This window comes from Rhamphochromis longiceps, linkage group LG3, assembly GCF_057381845.1.
Source record: "Rhamphochromis longiceps isolate RC_006_pf linkage group LG3, R_longiceps_female_GT1.1, whole genome shotgun sequence".
In the NCBI taxonomy this organism is placed as follows: Eukaryota; Metazoa; Chordata; class Actinopteri; order Cichliformes; family Cichlidae; genus Rhamphochromis; species Rhamphochromis longiceps.
In genome coordinates, this window is record NC_140559.1 from 43,126,976 (window position 1) to 43,145,938 (window position 18,963).

Sequence of the window (18,963 nt, forward strand, 5' to 3'; positions counted from 1 at the left end):
TTTCCACTGATTTGACTGTCTGTGTGATTCAGGGCTTGTTGTCAGACTCAGTGTTGTCTCACCAAACAAACACTTTATCATTTTGAACTATTAAATTTGATTTTCAAAACAAAAGCTTCAAACAAACAAATATTTTCACTGTGATATTTTGAATCCTAACATCTGTGAGCTTTGTCTCTTCACTGCATGTTGTTTCCAGATGTTCATTCAGCAGCGTCTCTCACAGTGAGTCCTGACAGAGTGCAACACTTCACCTCTGACTCTGTCTCACTGACCTGTGAGGGAAACTTCCCTGAGTGGAGAGTGATGACTGTTCCACAGAGTGATCCTTTATATTATTATAACTGTGAGAGAATGACTGGATCCACATGTAACTTCAACACATCAAAGTCAGATACTGGAGTGTACTGGTGTGAGTCTGGATCAGGAGAGTTCAGCAGTGCAGTCAACATCACTGTACAGAGTATGTTATTATACATTTACTTCTTGGATCTGAATGATTTAGACGTCACATGAACATTTGTCCCAGCTTTGCTCTATGTGAAGTAATTCTATGTGGCAAAACAAAAAAAATTCTGACAATTTTAGACAGAAAAGCATCAAAATATTCTAATTTGTTGGTCTCATTTCATTCTATTTTTTCATAATTACGTTTGTAAAAATTTGCAGACAGTAATTTTATATGTTCTGTGTCAGAATCAAACTCTACAAAGCTCAACATCTCTGTCATCAGATTAGATGAACTTTTATTGTCTCCATTCAGAAAAATTCAGGCAAACACGTGATGCAAAATAAGACAAACATACAAATGTTTACAATTTCACCTATAACCATTAAATTATGTCACTGTTAATAATTTGACTCCTGCAGGGAAGATGAAGGGAGCATCCCAACTATATTTCCAGTCCTCTTAATCAAATTTTGAATTTGGGATCTGAGTTTGACAGAAAGTTTGCCAAAACATGTAGTGATATCACGAATATCAGATTCAACAATCTCCACATAAAATAGTAACATGATGCAATTATACACTCCATGGACCCTCAGCCTTCTAACAAAAATGCAAGTGCTGACAACACGAAGTGTTGATGGTCCACATGATGAACCTACTGTAACTGAACATCTAAGCACTGAAATGTTGTCACTTGTTCAAACGTCTCTCCAGTCATTAAAACCAGGCTCTCAGAAAATCTCTCTGAAGCCAGGTCTGCATGTAGATCATGAGACACGACTCACAGCTTTTTCTAAAAGTTTGCACCAGCTGTTGTGACTGAAACAATTGTGTGTGATTGTTTCACAGATGATGGTAATGGTCCTATCCTGGTGAGTCCTGTTCATCCTGTGACTGAGGGAGCTTCTGTTAGTCTGAGCTGCAGTTTGAGAACACAAAAAATACTTTCCAATGTGTTTTTCTATCACAATGACAAACTTATTCAAAATGATCCCCGAGGGGAGCTGAAGATCTCTGCAGTGTCAAAGTCTGATGAAGGTTTCTACAAGTGTCAGTACTCAGGAAGAGAGTCAGCACAGAGCTGGATGTCAGTTAAAGGTGAGCAGGAACAACACGTGATGGATTTTTATAAATGATTTTTAGCAAAAAGTTCTTTTCATATTTTCTCTTTTGTATTTAAACCACAAAAAATCTCAACAACTCTGTCATCAAAGTGTTATTTGTAAAGATAATCATGTAAAAAAGTGCAGTGGTGTCAAAGGTCATGCTGTGTGTCAGTTCTCCTCAGTGCAGATCTATTCTGCCCCACCTCTCCTCTTGCAGCTGTGCTGAAACCACACCTCGCTACTAGAGCAGTCACATATAAACATGAATATCATCATCTAATTTAGTCAGATGCTTGTGAAACATGTGCATTTCAGATTGTGGAGTGGAAACCTTTTCGGCTTTGCAGCAAATGGAATTTGAAATACTTTAAATGTTTGGTTGTTTTTTTCTTTACAGATTTGTTCAGTTTTTAAAAGCTAAAAATCGGTTGCGCATCAACATACTGTAATAAACATGTTCTCATCCTCTCTAAAGCAAACAAGCCATACCTTAACTCATCATCATCATCATCACAGTCCCGGTTAAAACTTCCACCATCACACTTTCTAAAGAGAACACAGTCTCATATTTTTCTTCATTGTAATGAGGTTTGGTTGAGTGAAGTTTTTGTGTTCACATGTGACCTTTCTGGGTGGAGCACCTTTACTGAGGAGACGTATGGCACTACTGTGACTTACATTAATGTAGCATTTGTTGTGCTTCATTCATGTTACGTAAACAATAACCGAGACCTTAAGAGATTAACTTTTTATTTTGCAAATAGCAATTCAAAACAAGTACTATAGAAATTATTTGGTAAAAATAGGACATATGCAGTAGATTTTAAATACAAGATCAGATCTTCATCATAAAAAGCATTTCTGTAATCCATCCTTGTTATTATGTCTCAGCTTTTTCTAAAAGTGTGCACCAGCTGATGTGACTGAAACAATTGTGTGTGATTGTGTCACAGATGATGGTAATGGTCCTATCCTGGTGAGTCCTGTTCATCCTGTGACTGAGGGAGCTTCTGTTAGTCTGAGCTGCAGTTTGAGAACACAAAAAATACTTTCCAATGTGTTTTTCTATCACAATGACAAACTTATTCAAAATGATCCCCGAGGAGAGCTGAAGATCTCTGCAGTGTCAAAGTCTGATGAAGGTTTCTACAAGTGTCAGTACTCAGGAAGAGAGTCAGCACAGAGCTGGATGTCAGTTAAAGGTGAGCAGGATCAAAACGTGATGGATTTTTATAAATGAGTTTCATGCTTGAGAAGAAACATTAGATTGTCTGTTTAATGCTTGAAGTCACCTGGATCTATTTTGTGAGAACTGAAATATGCAGTATAATAATAAGTATTATACTTTATTATTACTTAATTATTATTAGTCATTTCAGCAGCTGTGTCAGGAGCTGACAGCTCTTCATCTCCTGTGTGGTTGATGGTTGGACTGGTTTGTGGAGTCTCTCTCATTATTATTCTCCTGCTCTTGTTGTATTGCTGCAGACAGTCCAAGTGTAAGAGCCTCTTCTTTTCATGCTGTATTAGAGAGTTTATTTACTACATGCACTTTAATTATTCACACATATACATGTATTCTGATCTCATGACACTAAATATCAGTGGAACAATTTATACATGACAAACATGTGTAATAACATTTGTCTCTTTCACAGATTCCTGCTTCACCAGGTTGGTAAAATACTTTTTATTATAATTTTAAACAAACATCAGTTACTTTTGAGTTTATTGTGTTTATTTCCTGTTTTAGGTCGATCCAGTCTGAGAGTCACAGTCCGGGCTCCTCCACAAATCATGGAGTCAACCTGAATGAAACTCATGAGTACAACTCTCTTCAACATGGTCAGTATTTAAACCATTTAAATAATATTATCATTATTAATATTGACTTTTCATTCAGTCTTCATTAACTCAAACAGTTTCAAACAGGTTCAGTTTGTGTTCAGCAGTTTTTCAAAGGATCTTTATCAAATTCCAGTTAGACAAAAATCCAAACAGCCAAATGCCACATGAACATAAAATCAGAAACAAACAGGAGTTTACAACCTGAGTGTATCTTTACTGAAAGAATCCACAGAGATGTTGTTTCCAACACGTTCTCACTCCCCAAGCGTAATATTTCATGCTAGGTGACAAATCATCAACATTTTACGCTTTTGGGTACCCAACACGTTCCTAAATGACAACATTGGAAAAATAAGAAAACATGAGAACCGTTTGGACGCAATGTACACATGTTTGTTCATTTTCTTAAAATTGCTTTGGAAAACACTATTTCACTTTATTAAAGTGCTGGTTAACGTTAGGCATAAGGTTAGGTTTAGGGCTGGAATACATGGCTGGAACATCTATTACCGCGGGACCGTCATTGCACAGGAATTCATCCATAACCCGGCGCCTACCATAAGAACGTGGATATGGCAAGCCATCGCGATATTTGGCCAGGGTGGCTTGCCATACAAGGAAGGTCTCCTTTCACAATCCTCAGGAACGCTGCGTGACAAAACATTGGTATGCTACGCCCCGGGAGTGAGAACAGCTGTTGTTTAATATCATAACAACACAAACAATAACAACATTATGGGTTAATGGTTTGAAAATATCTCATAGTTCTGGTTTTGACTTAAAGAGGAATATTTAATCTCTTTTAGGTTTTTATTAAAATGATTAATGTGACCCTGGCTCGTCTTTTAATTAGGAACCAATAACCTCTCTGAATATGTTATGCACGTGGAAGACAACAGAAATGGTGCAGTATATGTGCAGAAAAGCACAGAGCAGTCAGAGATGAAACTTGCTTTTGATTTAATGAAACTAATTCCATATGACATGTTTACATTCCTGTAACTAAAATATGAACATTTCAGGATCAGATCAACATCAAGATGTCACATACTCTCTTATTGACCTTAAAAACCTTCAAAAGAAGAGTAAGTAAATAAAACACATGCAGTTTAAAAATAATAAATTTAAATATAATGTAAAAATACAAAAAATAAAGATTAAAAAAAAATTATTTTCTTGTGTCAAATACTCTGATCATCTTCACAGGGAAGCATCATGAACCAGAGCAGAGTGCTGTTTACTCTGAGGTGAAGACGGGAGCTGCAGGTACAGACACAACAGTCTCATTCAGTGTTTGTACTGAAATGTGTCATTTCATTATGTTGCAGCTAATTATAGGTCAACATGGAGTTTAGTTATTCACTTATCAAGCTTACCTACTACACACTACCACTATACATCAGCAGAGTTAATCTGCAGTCATTTAGGTTTATGGTGGGTTAGTCATTAAGTCAGGTGTATTTGTTTAGCATGATACTGTGTTGTTGTGTTGTCATCATTCAAAGCACTTAAACACAGGGTGGGTGATGCAGAGTATAAATGAGTATATGAGTTCATTTTGTAGTTTGCTGCAGATGAGTAACATCAGCAACATTGGAAGAAAGAACTGTGGAGTTCACGGTCAAAAGTTTCAGTTGCTCAATCGCTGTGGACTTATGAACTGAAATTATCTTTTTTTTAAATTTTTTTTTTTTACACTAACACTATATCTGAAATCAGTGATAGCACTGAGTAGATTAGTTACATTAGGATAACAGACAGGTGATTGAATTACATGATTATTACTAGTTGATTAAGATTTTTGTTTTGCTAATTTCCTTAAATAAAATATCCTGTGTTCAAAAGTCTAAAGTATTAACTTTTTGTGTAACAGTAAAGGAAACCTTGTGAAGTATTACATCTCATACATAGTTCTTACATGCTGCTCTTAGCACTTAAAGTAGTCTGTTCTTTTCTTGGCAGCTAAAGTAATAATCTAGTGAAACTACAACGAGCGAGAATCATCTGTGACATTAATGCTGTTAATGGCTGCAGCTGACAAATCAGACTTGATCTGCAGAGTTTAAACCACCTCTACGTCCGACAGCTCTGTGTCATATACCTGCTGATCAAATGTATCCTGACTTCTCTTTTAGAGGACAGTCTGATGTATGCTGAGGTCAAACACCCCAAAAAAGAAAAAGCCAAGAAGAAAGCAGGTAAACAAAGTCTGCCATCACCTCCAGTGAATGTTGTTCAACATGTTTATCTGGTCTTAAAATCTTATTTCCACTCACAGGAAAATCAAGTCCTGCAGCTGATGCAGCAGTTTATTCTGAAGTCACATTAGGAAGCTTTCCTGGTAATTATGCTGCCATGCAGGATGAGTTATTCTTCAAGTTATTAAATGGCGAACATCCTGAAACTTGGACATTTCTGTTCTTTGTGTGTTTGTCTTACAGGTCAGTGAGGAGAGCTGCAGCAGCAAAAAGGAGCATTTTATGAATCCACTGTTGCTCCTCTGCTGCTCAAATATCAGACGCGCTCACTTTTTAGTGTTTATGAAGATGATATTGAATAATAATATGATATAGACTTGTTACTTTCGCTTAGCATAACACACACAAGGGTGTGTCCTGTTTCAGATCCAAGCTCTTTATATTCAGCTGATATTTTTTTTTAATATTCACTGTTGAACTTTTGTATAAAACTTTGAATGTATCCTGTTCCAACAGCAGTGAGATAAAAGTTTGAAGCCTGTGATTTTTGTAGCTGATAGCAACGACTTAAAGTCAGCAGAGTTTCTTAGGAAGTGCTGGTGTGGACACCAACAAATACTTTTACTATTTGAGTTTAAAAATCTACATCATGTAAAAAGGAATTATCAACCCATGTTCTTCCACTTATTAATTCAGAATCACAGGAGCCTCTCCCAGCTGTAACACACTGGGACAGTTCACCATTGTGTCACATGACTAACTCACAGAGACACAAACATTCAGGCTCACAGTCACACCTACGACCACTAGAATCACAAGTTAACCTAACATGCAGGTCTCTGGACTGTGGGATGGAGCTGGAGTACCTGGAGAGGGGCCATGCAGACACGTGGAAAACCCATTCAATTATTATATTTTGCAGTTTTCCTTTTACTGTTTGCATGAAATTTTATTAAAGCAATTTAACAGGAGTAAAACAAAAGCAGATTCAAAAATAATCATCACAAAATAATCATCAAATCACATCAGTTATATATATCCAACATAATAGTCCAAATCCTTCTGAAAATTATAATCCACATAGTACAGATGAGCAGAGAGCGGCAAATAACACAGATCCAATTTGTAAGTCCACAGTTCTCTTGCCAACTTTTATCACATATTCAGCCATGATTTTAGTAAAGTAGCTGCTGAAGTCTCCTATAACCTGTTTCACTTCACCCAAGATCCTGTTCCAGTGGAGTTCTGTTGCACAAGGTGCTTTTGATAAGATGATGCAGCTCTTTGCAAGATAATGATATATTTAAAAATACAAAAAAAACCAAACAAAAAAACAACATAAGAGTTTTTAAAGAAGAAAATGGTGAAAATTATGACCTGGCGAAATATGTCCCCTTGAAGAAACAGAACAACTTTGCACATCTATAGATAAAGATAACAACACAACACAAGAAACAAGCTTTTGTTTTTGAAAAGGACAGGAAATATAAACATCCAGTCAAAACCACAGGAGCTGTTTGAGGTTGGTGTAAGAAGGAAGGACACAGACAGGCCAATCAGAACATGCGTTGTAAAAAGGGATTTTTATATCTATATTAAACAGTGCTTCTCTTTCTTCTGCATTTCGTATTCCTGTGAAGTAAAGTTATTTGATTGTGGTAGAATGTCAAGGGCATGCTACATGGATGTAAACATGGCATCAAACTGAGATAACCGACCCAAATAAACCGTCATGTATGTTGTAGAGAGGACGACCAAAAACACAGAAGGAAGACTGGCACAAAACTAAGGAGAGGCAGCGACTAAATATACACAGAAGGATGATTAGAGGAGTGGAGACAACTCAAGAAAATGAGACAGGGCTGAAGCCAATCGCCAATTGATGAGGCAAAGGAGGTAACATTTAAGGCAACAAAATAAAATAAAGCAGGAAATGTGAAAACTAAACAGGGAAAATGCAGACACATGGAGGACCTACATACGAATGAGTTGATGCAATAGGATAAAAGACTGAGGGTAGAATTAAAGTCCAAACATAACAGAGTTATACAGTTTTCTTCAGAGAATGAATGAAGTCTCAATTCTCCAAATCTATGAATTTAATTATTATATTTCTGCCAAACTGAGATAGATCTAGTGGCTTTGCTTGGGATACAGAAGAACTTATTGAATTTTTTTTGTGGCTACACGCTCCTTTAAAATTGTGAAATTATTGATTGGCCTCCACAGAGAATGCTCTTTCCAAGTGCCCATCTACTTATCGGAGGGAAAAAAAATATTAAAGTAGCATAGTAAGTCAGTGGATCCTGCTGCAGTCTCTTTTCATGTTGCTTCTAGATTTAAGAAAAAAAAACAACTTTTTATTCTTATTAAATTTTTCAATCTGTTTGTGCTAATTTTGCTTGACAGTTCCACTCGTATATCTCTTAAAGTGAGATTTTTCATTATTCATTTGACAATTCCATGACTGCCCCTCTTAAGCTGAAGTTCTGTTGATTTGCTACTCACATGTGACTCTCCAAGCTGGCAATTATAGCTTGATTTAAATCCTCATCATCTGAATCTCCATAAAGAGACGCCACGACAATTAAATATGAAGACTAATCTTCATCATTAACACTCATGGCAGGGTTAACATGCAGCCTTCCTCACAGATGGTACTTCCATCACTTCCTTGTTTTGCTCTTCGTCTTTTACCAGCACTCCTGTCAATACAGTTGGTTTCAGTGCAGTCTTTTCTCTGTATGTTTTACTTTATAAATTGATTTATTGGGAGCAACACATATGTTAACAGAAAGAGGATTTTGCTGAAGCACACGGATCATTAAAGTCACAGCTTGCTGTCTTTATCAATATGTTTATTGCCTTGCTTGTGTTTGGACACAACCATTGACAGTCTGATATAATGAGTATCTTTCTTTGGAGTTTTGGAGGGCTTGTCTATGTTACTGCTTCACAGAACAGCTTCATCAAAATATAGTGATTGTCACAATGGCCAGCAGGGGTCACTGTGGAGAACACCTCGATAAACCTACAGCACAAATGCTCCAAATATTGTTTCACAGAGCACTTTTTACCCCGCACTGCCATCATGTGTCAGAATATACAGAAAACAGTCAAAGTCAGTGCTTCTGAATTATTTTCTGTGACACCCTCATTAGGAAAAAGAAAACATTTTGCGCTCCCCCCACTCTTCCCCACGACTATAAATAATATCGTTTGGCTATAAAATTGTTCCTGTAAGTACAATTGTAACATTGTATCCTTATTGACATTAAAGAAAAAAGAAAATTATAGATCAACTTCAGCGCTACATACGCTTCGCCATATTTCCTCGTCTTAACTTTCGGGAGACTTTTGTTTGTCTCTTATCTCGACTCTCTCTGCACCTTTGTTTTCATTCGCTTCCGCTTATCCTTTCCAGGGTCGCGGAGGGTGCTGGAGCCTATCCCAGCTGTCATAGGGCGAGAGGCGGGGTACACCCTGGACAGGTCGCCAGTCTGTCGCAGGGCTAACACATAGAGACACAGACAACCAGTTGCACTCGCATTCACTCACAGATTCACACCTATGGGCAATTTAGATTGACCAATTAACTTATCCCCACTAACTGCATGTCTTTGGACGATGGAAGGAAGCCGGAGTACCTGGAGGGAACCCACGCAAACACGGGGAGAACATGGAAACTCCACACAGAAAGACCCCGGCCTGATGGTGGAATTGAACTCAGGACCTTCTTGCTGTGCGGCAACAGTGCTAAACACCGTGCCGCCTTTGTTTTCGTCCCTTTTAATTATTTGCAATGGTTTGTATGCTGCACTTCATATTTCCTGCTCTGTGCTGTGTGTGCGCATGCTTGGTACTGTAGTGGATGTGGACTTACACTTTATTGTAGTATAGCAGAAAAGCATGTTCTCCAGAAGGTAGCAACATGCTAAAGCATACTTTGTCCTTTTTGACTCTGATGAGGATCAAATTTGACAAAATTAACATGTGAGTAACTATGCTGTCCTCACTAAAGTTTGTTGCAAGCAACGTAATTTCAGCTATACAGCTAGCGTAACATTCTTTATTCCCAGCACTTCATCCTCCAAGAAACAGGCCGATATTGTGGACTTTAATGCTTTGGACCCGGTCGGAGCAGGCACGCTCCGTTTTGCGTAACTATTTTTAAATCCCGGTAGAACTGAAACCACATAAGCTAGCGCAATAATTTTCTTTGCATATGAAACCGGAGGAGTTGTACTTACATCTTATGCCATCAGCTTGTCCTAGGTCACGGTTTCCTTCCACATATAGCTTTGCAAAAATTGCATAAAAAGCACTTGCAGCAACAAAAACATAATATTTGCCGGTCCGATCAGCTGTTTGTAACACTTCCTACGTTGGAATAGACATCAGCGCGAACTATCGCAAGTCCTGCCCGAAACCGGAAGTGACGTCGTTTTTGCGGAAATGTAGTTTTTACCTTCAGGGCCTTATAAGCCTATACTTGTCAGGGGTTGTGTGTGGAGGCGTGGAAGAGATGACCCACACGCAGGACTCACGGTGCAGAAATGATGAGGATTTATTGGAGCGGGTGAATGAACAAAACAGGAACGGAAGAACTGACTAGCTGACTGAAAGACTGAGTGGCTGGCTGAATAACTGAGCACTAACAGGAATGACAACATAACATCAATGACACGACAAGGGCTGAAGGGAAGAGAGGGCTTAAATACATGACTAACAATGACAACGATTGGAGACAGGTGAGTGAACAGCTGAACATAATGAACTAATGATAAATGGGAAGAGGACTGAACATAATGCACACAGACCAAGGCTAACACAATAAAACAGGAAGTGGAACAGGCAGTAGATAAACAGTGAACGTGAACTGAAAATACTCGGTCAACGATCCAGAAACCCTGACAATACTGGTGTTTTTAAAAGTCATGTTTGACTTTATGACTTTCTGAATAGTTTCTGGGATGCTTAGAACTCAAATTGCACTGCTGGAAATTGTTTATTTTGATGCATATGATTTTTTTTGCAAATTTGCATTAAAATAATTATTTTCGTTTTTCCTGCAGTATATAAAAATTGGTGTATTTCAAAAATAAAACTATGAAGACACTCAAAATAAATTTCCTGTGGTGGGAAACTATTTTGTGCAACTTTTTTGTATTTACAGTTTTGAGGGATAAGCCTCTTAAATTTCTCTAACTAGAAATATATGTTAAAAAAACAAAAACGATTTTTTTTGTAGTTTATTGCATTTTTTTTGCAATTTATGTAATTACTATGCACTTAATGCATATTATTAAAATTTGGGCTATAATGGTTGCATTGACGTATAGCAACTTGAAATGCTCCCAAAAATTGCACTACAGCATATAAAAATATAATAGGAACCCCAGGATTGCAGAAATTGCCATCAGATTACAATTTTTTCACTGCAGCAAAAGAGCACACCAGTGATGTGCGAATAATGAACAAACCTTTCAATACTCGAGAATCACTTTACTGACTCGTGAATCATGATTCACAAGCCCAACTGACTCATTCACTGACTCATCCCTGTTACTGTTAGCAAACTAATTTCACTAGCAGAAATATATCTAGCTTATCATTAAAATTGTGGGAAAAAACAACAGCCAGTTTCTTAACAAAAACATTTCTGCTCTGGGATGGAAGAAAAACCCATGAGTAGAAAGCTCACATCAAGACAATAGCTCAAAAGTTCACAGTAGCATCGCTCTGCTAACGTGCTAACAGCACATTTTAGTTACTCACCCCTTCCCTTCATGGGAGCTAATGTCCTGTGCTGAATCGTAGCATGAACGAATCACTCACTCATTCACTCACTACCTCCCTTCCTGTGCTGAATCATAGCACGAACGAATCACTTAGGCTGTATCCCAATTCAGGGTCTGTAGCCTTAAAGTACGCATTTCAAGGCCGATTACGTCACAGCGGCGCGCCGAAGGCTGTCCCAATTCAAAGGCTGCTCGAAATGCGGCCCTGAAATGCGTCCTTCATTTCCCTGAATTTTAAGGCTGTGGCAGTGTAGACTTCATGGCCCAACATATCCCAGAATGCATAGCGCGGCGGTGGGTGTAGATAATTTTGCCGAAAAAAAACGGCGGATGAGGGGCGGCCGAAGAGTAAACTTTAAGTAAGTACTGAATATTATGTCACTTATTTATGTGCAAATGTTTAATAACGAAGAACATTAAAACATTACTGTTGGCCACATGTCGGCAAAGTTATGTGACATTAGTGACGTTTGTACTAACTTGGTTTTAAGGCCTTTACTTTAAAATATACGCCGTTCAATAGCTGACCTTAATCTTACAGAGAATGATCAAAGCTCATGTAGAAACAAATAAACAAATGAACAAAAGATTTTCTCCTTCATTTCTGTCAAACAAAGCTGTCTGACACGTTTCCAGCTGTTAGTATCATGGTTGCTAGGCAACCTGGGCAGCGCAACGGAGGCTAGACCGTCCCATTTCACAAGCCTCGCACTTCCGGCCTTAGCGGTCTTTGAGTACGTGGCCCTTGAGGATCGTTGAGGCTGCGTACTTTAAGGCTGCAGACCCTGAATTGGGATACAGCCTTAGGACTAGGGATGGGTATCGTTTAGGTTTTATCCGATACCGGTGCCAAACCGGTACTTTTGAAACGGTGCCGGTGCTTAAACGGTGCTTAAAGAATGGAGAACACAAAATTGGTCCAAAAACCTCTCATGTTCAGCTGTTTCCCTCTTTTTCTTTGGTCATTTTAGCCTTTTTGGCCAGGGTGAAGGGAGTATCTGCCATCAAACAAGAAGACAGCCGCATGTAGCTATGATGATGTTTGCTAGTTCACCTTACATGCATTAATGTAATAACGTGATTAGCCTACTCAACGTAAATTGCCATCATCATCCGTCATCATTTCTGCTACACTGGCAGGGCTAGGAGCCAGGACTCTCCTCTTCGTGTTTTTGGGGGATGTTGCTCCAGGTCCGATAACAGGCAACCCACCCGCAGTAGATGTGCACGGTGTGAGGTCTCGCAGCAAGCTATCAAATACGGTGCATTTCTCGGCTTTTAAAAAAAATGCTATGCGTCGCCAGGTGTTTCGTCAGATTTGAGGTGTTACCTCCTTTGACAGTATCACAGTATCAGCTTAAAGCACTTGTTGCAGGCTGCTGAGTTTGCATATTTTGCTGTGAAGTACAGCCAGACTTTTGACCGCTTCGCCTTGGGCATTTTTAATCTGGAGCTCTGCTCTAAAAGAACGTACGTACCTGGACCCGCCTACTATCCTCGGAAACGTAAAATGATTGGCTAGAATCTAAAGTGTATCACAGCTCAGGAAAAAAAAAGCACCGAAATAAAGCACCTAAATGTGCGCTGCTTTTCGGTCTGGTTACTACCGTTTGTGTCAGAACCGGTGCCATCATGGCACCGGACACCGGTACCCATCCCTACTTAGGACTCACTCACAGCTTCTTCTTCTACTTCTTGGTTGGCAACTGACATTAAGGTGCATTACTGCCCCCTGGCTCACAGCTCAGTGGATGCTCACGCTACAGTCAGTCTACACTTTGTTTGTTTTGCAAAGATAATAAGCAGGCTAAAGGAAAAAATATATGAACTCAGTTCCACCACCATTAAAAAAACTACAGTGTCTGACTCGCATTCTGCTGTTGCAATAATGTAAGTAAAATAATCATAAATTTGCTATTTCACTAAATTATTTAGATGAGAATATATATATTTGACACATTTAAGGAAAATACTAATAAAATAAAATAAATAAAATAAAACAAATGTTCCCTTTAGAAATCTTATTTTTTGTGCTCTTTTTTCCTCTATAAAATAGTTGTTTTTCATTGTTAATCACTCATCTTAGAAGTAGGATTTATATGTAAAGAGAAACAAATTAAATTTGAGTGAATATGTAAATTTCTTGCACTCTCTGGGCAACTGACTCAGTGAGTCAAATGACTCAAAAAACTCGATTCATTTTGGTGAGTGACTCATTCAAACTCGATTCAGTAAAAAGAATCGAATTTACCATCACCAGCGCACACTACTTCCTGTAGACAACTTTCTCTACAAAAAAAAAAGAAGACATTGTGCTCCATTACCACTAGGTGGTAGTAACACTTCTAAACAACTATAACATGTCCATTCCATGACAGTAACATTTAAGACTTTAGTGACTGAGACTATAAACATATCCAGAAAATGTTTCATGATGTTTGAAACTCTGACCTGAAAGAATGGGTCACTTTTCAAAAAGACATGACTGATAGAAAATATTGTATGAGCTATTTGTTTGTATAACTGCAAGTAAACACACAGCTACAAGCTTATCTGGATTTGTAGTGTGATAGTGTCAGAGCTGACAAGCAGGGAGGTGCAGACTAGGAAGAAGAAAGGAGAGGAGATAAAGAATAAAGACACAGAGATAGAGAAATGAGGTGGAAATACAAGAAAAGATAAAAAAGAAAAGAAAAAAAGAACAAAGCTGAAGTAAAGCATGATGGGTCACCACCTGCTGCATGTGTAACAAAATACAGTCCAAAAACAAACAACCCCCTTGAAAGAGAGTAGAAGGAAGAAGGGGCTCCCCAGACAGAGCACCCAGACGGGCCATTGGAGTCCAAACACCTTCTTTATTCTGTTCCTCAATAAATCATGTTCATTCTTTCTAACAATGTGTCCTTATTGAAATTAAAGTCAGCTTTGTTTGGTACTCTGAGTCCTGCTCTGCATGTGGGTCTACTTTTTGAACTGACTCTGAGCAGAATCACATAATTCTGCTGGTAACATATAGTGTTCAACACAAACATCATTAATACAGTGTTTATATCATTATTTCACATCATCTGTTTGTATCCTTTTATAGTGTTTACATGTAGTCAGATGGCAAGATGTCAAAGCAACACAAAGAATTCAGAATAAATGAGTTTGTGCTTCGTTTTAAATAGCAACAGATAATAAATGTAACTATGAATTTATTTGCTGTCTTTGTTACTTTACTTTGTGAACCATGAAGGTCTTTAGTCTCACTTCAGCCACACACTGAGTCGTTTCCTGTGTTTGGGTCTCCACCAAACTTAAAACCAGAATTTAACCACAAGTTGTGAACATTCACAGATCAAAGGAGCCTTTTCACTGCATGATAACATTTGTGCTAACTGTGAAATACATCTACATGTTTGCATACAGAGACTCATAAACAAAGAAAAAAACAAATGAATTAAAAAGACTTCATAGAAAATAAAAGCAGAAAAGGATGCTTTCATATTTTTACTCGCAGTGACTCCCAGTCTGCCAGAAAAGCAATAATGCAGTGTGACAATGATCCACAGGAAACTGCAAAAATCACAGAAGAGCTTTAAAGAAGAAAATGGCAAACAAATAAATAAATATGACAACAGAACAGCTTTGTATGTTACAGAGAAAGATGTCAACAAAAGAAACAAACTTCTATGTTTGCAGTGGACAGGAAATGTAAACCTGTCACCTAACTGCTGTGGTCAAAGCTAAAGGAGCTGTTTGAGTTTTGTGTAAAAGGGAAGGAAGCACAGAGAGACCAATCAGATGAAGAAACTGCAGAAAAACTCTTGTTGTATCTAAACTAAACACAACTTCTTTTTTCTTCATCTTCTTTGTTCAAAGTAAAACTCTTTGTGCAGCAGGCTGGATGTGACGATGGGGCAATCTTTGCTCTGCACGATGGGCTTTTTCTGTAAGTACACGTCTGACATTGTTTGAATGGCACTGACTCATTAACAGAAGCTTTACTTTATATTTATTTGGATTTAATCAGTTGTATAATGTCTACTGAGCTTTTATTTATTTATCATTTTAGTGCTCAGTACTGTCATCTATGGAAATGCTGAAGGTAAGAAATGCTGTTTTTCTTGCAGTTCGCATATGCAGCTGTTATTACTGACCATTCAAACAGATCACAGTACTGAGTCTTATTTAGAGCTACAGCTATTGATTATTTTAGTAATCAAGTGTTGTATTGATTTTCAACTGATTAATCAAGTAAATGGATAAGAAATACTTACTATACTATAATAATTTGTATGAATAAATATTCAAAAGGTACATTATATTGCCAAATGTCACTCAGCCATCCAAATCATTGAATTCTCAGTGAGACCTGCGGCTCGTCCATGGCCACAGGTGTATAAAATCAAGCATGTAGGCATGCAGGCTGCTTCTACAAACATCTTTGAAAGAATGAGTCGCTCTCAGGAGCTCAGTGAATTCCAGCGTGGCACTGTGATATGATGCCACCTGTGTCCAATTTTGTCACTACTAAATATTTCACAGTCAGTTGTTAGTGGTATTATAGCAAAGTAGAAGTGATTGGGAACGACAGCAACGCATGAAGTGGTAGGTTAAGTAAAACCACACAGAGGGGTTAGTGGATACTGATACGTGCAGCGGTCTCCAACTTTCTACTGAGTCAATCACTACAGACCTCCAAACTTTATGTGGCCTTCAGATTAGCTCAAGAAGAGAACGTACAGAACTTCATGAATGGGTTTCCATGGTTAAGCAGCTCCAAGTCTTGAGCACGCTTCATCTGAACTCTAGAGCAGTGGAGATGTGTTCTCTGGAGTAACGAATCACACTTCTCTATCTGGCAATCTGATAATGAGTGTGGTTTTGGCAGCTTCCAGGGTAACAGCACTTGTCTCACTGCACTGTGCCAAGTGCAAAGTTAGGTGGAGGGGGGATTATGGTGTGGGGCTGTTTATCAGGAGTTAGTTCCAGTGAAAAAAACTCTTAATGCTTCAGCATACCAAGACATTTTGGACAATTTCATGTTGTTGGCTGCAATGAAGAAAAGCACATCAGCATTCTGAAGTTTGCTGCTGAAAACAGATGTTATGACGGTGCAGAATAATAATTCAGTGTCCAACCTAACAGGCTCAGGTCAGGTCAGAGTTTTACTGGCCCATGTATATTTTTATTGGCCTATCCCTGCCTATCAGTAGAAAGTGCGAAGGTTTGTTTTTCTTCATGTTGCAGCTGGTGGATCAGGTGTTGTGTTGAAGGGCTCTGTCCGTGGTCTTTTATGGTGATTATAATAAGAGGCGCTGCTGTTCTGGACCCTAGAAAAATGTTTTCTTTCTACCTGAGCTCACAGTCTCTGTAACAGCTGGGCCTTTTTGCTCTTTGTAGTGTGTTAGTATAGACAGTCCTCTATACTAAAACATGCCAGCGTCATTGTCACTGCTTCTGTTGTGTTATCAGTCTTTTTGTGTTGACTGTGGGCTGTGTGGGCTTAATGCCATCATACTCTTTATTCACACATTCAATTCAATTCAATTCAATTCAATTCAATTTTATTTATATAGCGCCAAATCACAACAAAAGTCGCCTCAAGGCGCTTCATAGATACAGAGAAAAACCCAACAATCATATGACCCCCCTATGAGCAAGCACTTTGGCGACAGTGGGAAGGAAAAACTCCCTTTTACCAGGAAGAAACCTCCGGCAGAACCAGGCTCAGGGAGGGGCGGCCATCTGCTGCGACCGGTTGGGGTGAGAGAAGGAAGACAGGATAAAGACATGCTGTGGAAGAGAGACGGAGGGTAATAACAGATATGATTCAATGCAGAGAGGTCTATTAATACATAGTGAGTGAGAAAGGTGACTGGAAAGGAAAAACTCAATGCATCATGGGAATCCCCGGCAGCCTACATCTATTGCAGCATAACTAAGGGAGGATCCAGGGTCACCTGGTCCAGCCCTAACTATATGCTTTAGCAAAAAGGAAAGTTTTAAGCCTAATCTTAAAAGTAGAGATAGTGTCTGTCTCCCGAATCCAAACTGGAAGCTGGTTCCACAGAAGAGGGGCCTGAAAACTGAAGGCTCTCCCTCCCATTCTACTTTTAAATACTCTAGGAACAACAAGTAGGCCTGCAGAGCGAGAGCGGAGCGCTCTAATAGGGTGATATGGTACTACAAGGTCATTAAGATAAGATGGGGCCTGATTATTTAAGACCTTGTATGTGAGGAGCAGGATTTTGAATTCAATTCTGGATTTAACAGGAAGCCAATGAAGGGAAGCCAAAACAGGAGAAATATGCTCTCTCTTTCTAGTCCCTGTCAGGACTCTTGCTGTCCAGCAGCATTTTGGATTAGCTGAAGGCTTTTCAGTGAGTTTTTTGGACATCCTGATAATAATGAATTACAGTAGTCCAGCCTGGAAGTAATAAATGCATGAACTAACATGTGAGCCTGCTGCAGGTTTTCTACTGCAGGTCTGTTTTTATTCACAAATTTGAGTAAAACGTTGTGCTGACAACCGAGTGTTACACAGTCATCAAGCGTGGGAGGAACAAATTTGTGTTGAAGATTTTTTAAAATAATAAAGTTATTTTAATTACTCAATGAATAGCTGAATGTTATTGCTGTGTAAATTCTTACACTGTTATACATTTAAACTTCCATGGTGTGCTGTCTGCCTCAGTGTCCTCTGGAAATACCTCTAAAAGCTGTCAAATTTAAAAAAGAACAAGGCTTCACACACACAACTAGGGGACAGTTGTGTATATATATATATATATATATATATATATATATATATATATATATATATATGGGTGTTTTATAAAAAACAAAACACCCAGCACGCCCCTGCGGGCGGTTTATCCTTCAAGCTCGGGTCCTCTACCAGAGGCCTGGGAGCTTGAGGGTCCTGCGCAGTATCTTAGCTGTTCCCAGGACTGCGCTCTTCTGGACAGAGATCTCCGATGTTATTCCCGGGATCTGCTGGAGCCACTCGCCTAGCTTGGGAGTCACCGCACCTAGTGCTCCGATTACCACGGGGACCACCGTTACGGTAAATAATAGAAAAATAGGATCATGGCCAAGCTTGAAACCTGGATCCCCCGTAGCCGGTTACCAAGATTACGTGAAGTACCCTCAGAAGGTCTGCTAGATGATGTTAATGCAGCACTACGGACAATACCTACAACCACGATATATATATATATATATATATATATATATATATATATATATATATATATATATATATATATATATATATATATATTAGGGGTGCAACGATACACAAAATTCACGGTTCGGTTCGGTTCGGTTCGATACTTTGGTATCACGGTTCGATATTTTTTCGATACAAAAAAAATGTTCATGCCTTTTTAATTTGTCATTTATTAAAATTATAAATATATATTTTAACTCAAAAGTACAGTTTTTAAATTTAACCCTAACCCTTGTGCGTGTTTTTTATTTTGACAGCGAATGCGCACCTGTGGACCACTTATGTGCACCCCTGGTTATTTAGCTCATCATATCGCAGCCACAGAAATTATTTTGTCCAT

The 18,963-nt window shown here is 38.5% G+C and overlaps 1 pseudogene across 1 annotated transcript; it reads left to right on the plus strand.

Annotated features, from left to right (window-relative positions):
* The first annotated feature begins 354 nt into the window (after positions 1-354).
* LOC146674909 (uncharacterized) lies at positions 355-7,826 on the plus strand (annotated as a pseudogene). The gene is made up of 10 exons (XR_014909661.1): positions 355-463; positions 1,301-1,549; positions 2,937-3,231; positions 3,311-3,402; positions 4,259-4,309; positions 4,428-4,490; positions 4,612-4,671; positions 5,541-5,603; positions 5,684-5,746; positions 5,847-7,826. The product of XR_014909661.1 is annotated as an uncharacterized LOC146674909 (transcript).
* The last annotated feature ends 11,137 nt before the right edge of the window (positions 7,827-18,963 follow it).